This window comes from Myotis brandtii, unplaced genomic scaffold (genome assembly GCF_000412655.1).
Source record: "Myotis brandtii unplaced genomic scaffold, ASM41265v1 scaffold1686, whole genome shotgun sequence".
NCBI lineage: Eukaryota > Metazoa > Chordata > Mammalia > Chiroptera > Vespertilionidae > Myotis > Myotis brandtii.
Genome location: NW_005356197.1, coordinates 1 through 2,709, shown reverse-complemented (window position 1 = coordinate 2,709; position 2,709 = coordinate 1).

The following is a 2,709-nucleotide window of genomic DNA, read 5'->3' as shown; positions in this document are numbered from 1 at the left end:
TCTATATTTTAATCTGGCCCTATCAAGCTGGCTAGGACATCCTGTATAGTGATGAATAACTTTGGTGGCTAGCAGAATCTTTTTGCATTGCTTCTGCTCTCAGTGGGTATAGTTGAATATTTTACCTTCAAGTGTGAAGTTTTCTGTAGGGTTTTTCCCCTCTAAATACCCATAAGCAAATGATAGTTGTTTCCTTCTATTCCTAGATTACTAGGAAATTTTATTATGAATGAATTCTTTCAAAGACTTTGTCTCTGTTTATTGAGAATATCATATGTTTGTTTTCTTTGACATCATTTGTTCATTGATTATTTTTCACATGGTAGACCAAACTTGAATGCTTTACATAGATCTAATTTGGATATCATTTATTACCCATTTAATACCTGACTGATTTGATTTGCAACTATCTTGCTTAGGAGTCTGTCATCTGTGTTCAGAGATGAGATTCATCTCTTTGTTTTCTATACCCTTATCAGTTTTTGTATACAGGTTATGCTAGCCTTATAAAATAACTTCCTATTATCTTGAAAAAATTTTATATGGGAGTTATCGATGCTATATTTTCCTTAAATATTTGGAAGAATTAACCCTGGAAGTCACCAGGACTTGAACTTCTCTTTGAGAGAAGGATTTTAATTATAGATTTAAGTCTATAATGGATATAAACCTTTCCAGGTTTCTTATTTCTTCTTTATCCGGTGATAAGTAATATTCTTCAAGGAGTTTAAACATTTCATCTAAATTATCGTATCAAATTAGTCATAGTATACTGGTTAAATTCTAACATCTATAAGATCGGTAGTGATATGCCCATTTTTATTCTTTGAAAAACTTTTCCCTCTATTTGACTTCAAGGATTCTACATTCTCTTGATTTTGAGTCTCCCTCACCAGTCATTTTTTCTGTCTGCTTCGCTGCTTTCTTTTCACATTCTCTACCTCTAGATGTTAAAGGGGGTCAGGACTCTTTCCCTGCATCTTTGTACTCACTCTCTTGGTTATCTCATTCATTTCAGTACCTAAATACCATCTCTCTGTTGAAACATTTATACTTCTGGTCTATACTTTTTCTCTAAACTCCAAGGGTAGATACCCAACTACCTCAACATCTCCACTTAGGCATCCAATAGGCATCTCAAACATAACATGTCCCAGCCAAAGCCTTGAAGTCAATATTGATTCTTTCTTTAGTTACACTTCACATCTAATTCCACAGCAAATCCAGCTGACTTGACTTTCAAAACATATCCAAAGTCCTCTGACTTTGAGCAGCTACATCACTGTCATATGACTGAAACATTGTCTCGGGTCAGATTGCATTACTCTGTCCTGAAAACTTTCCAGTTGCTCCTATTTCAGATAACTTTCCATTTCTAAGGTCAAAAAGGATCTTCATCACTCCACTCCTATCATCTACTGTTATTCACCCCCTGGCTAATTCCATTCTATGTGTGTTTTCCCTATGTCTAGAATTCTCTTTTTCATATCTACATGGCTTCTTATCTCATCTTCTTTGCATCTGTGCTCAAATATTACCTCTACAATAAAGTCTTCCCTTTCTAAATTTAAAGCCCTATTTTAGGTTTCTTCATAGCATATATTGCTATCTGACCTTATATTATATTTTTATTGCTTTGGTTATTGAAAACAATTACAACAAAAATATAGTATCCAAATGATTTATGATATTAACAAACTGATTGCCTCCTCCACTAGACTCAAAGTTCTCTTAGGGCAAAGACTTCATCTTGTTCAGTCCAATGCTTAGCACAGAATCTTAATAAAAAGAAAGTGCTTGATAAACATTTGATGAAATAATAAATCCATGATGATGACCACACAGAAATGTTATCTTCTGAAACAAATTTTAACTTGGAGTATTTATCACAGAGATAAAACCCTGAAAAACATAGATGGATATATATTTTGAATTCATGAAAGAATGTTTACTATCTGGTTAGAAATGTAAAAGAGTGAATACCTATGTATATGCAGAGTAGAGAGGTATTCACACAAATTATATAAAAATTGAGAACCCAAACAAGCTTTTATAAATGCAATAAATTTCTGAAAACTCTTTCAACACTTTATATTTTATCAAATTTAAAAAATTAAAAACCCTGGACAAAGATTTGTGGTCATAAGAAAACAATGACTATAAAAATATCATACCCAAATGATTTATGATATTATAAAAATGGACCTCTTAATTGGTATAGCAATTACATTCTAGTTCAGAATAACAATATGGATATTTCCTCTTATGTTACATTTTACAAATCGAGCAGTTTTTTATGGTATTTTACATGTTTTTATATTATTTTCAATTCCTTCATTCCTTCTTTGGTTTTGGATAAATTAACAGACATTGTATTAATGTAATCTCTAACCTTTATTTAAAAACTAGAGGCCTGGTGCACCAATTTGTGCACGGGTGGAGTCCCTTGACTTGGCCAGCAATCGAGGCCCATCAGGGGGCCTGAAGTTGGGAGGGGCCCTGGGAGGTTGACTGGCTGGCCCCACCCCTGATTGGGGTAGCGGGGACAAATCTAGGGTGGGGTTGGCAGGGGACAGGGGCCACGGGAGACTGGGAGAAGCTGATCAGGGCCTGGATCAGGCCTGTTGGCCGCCGTATTACGCATCATAGCAACCGGTCGTTCCAGTCGTTCTGCTGTTCCTGTCACTAGGCTTTTATATATGTAGATTG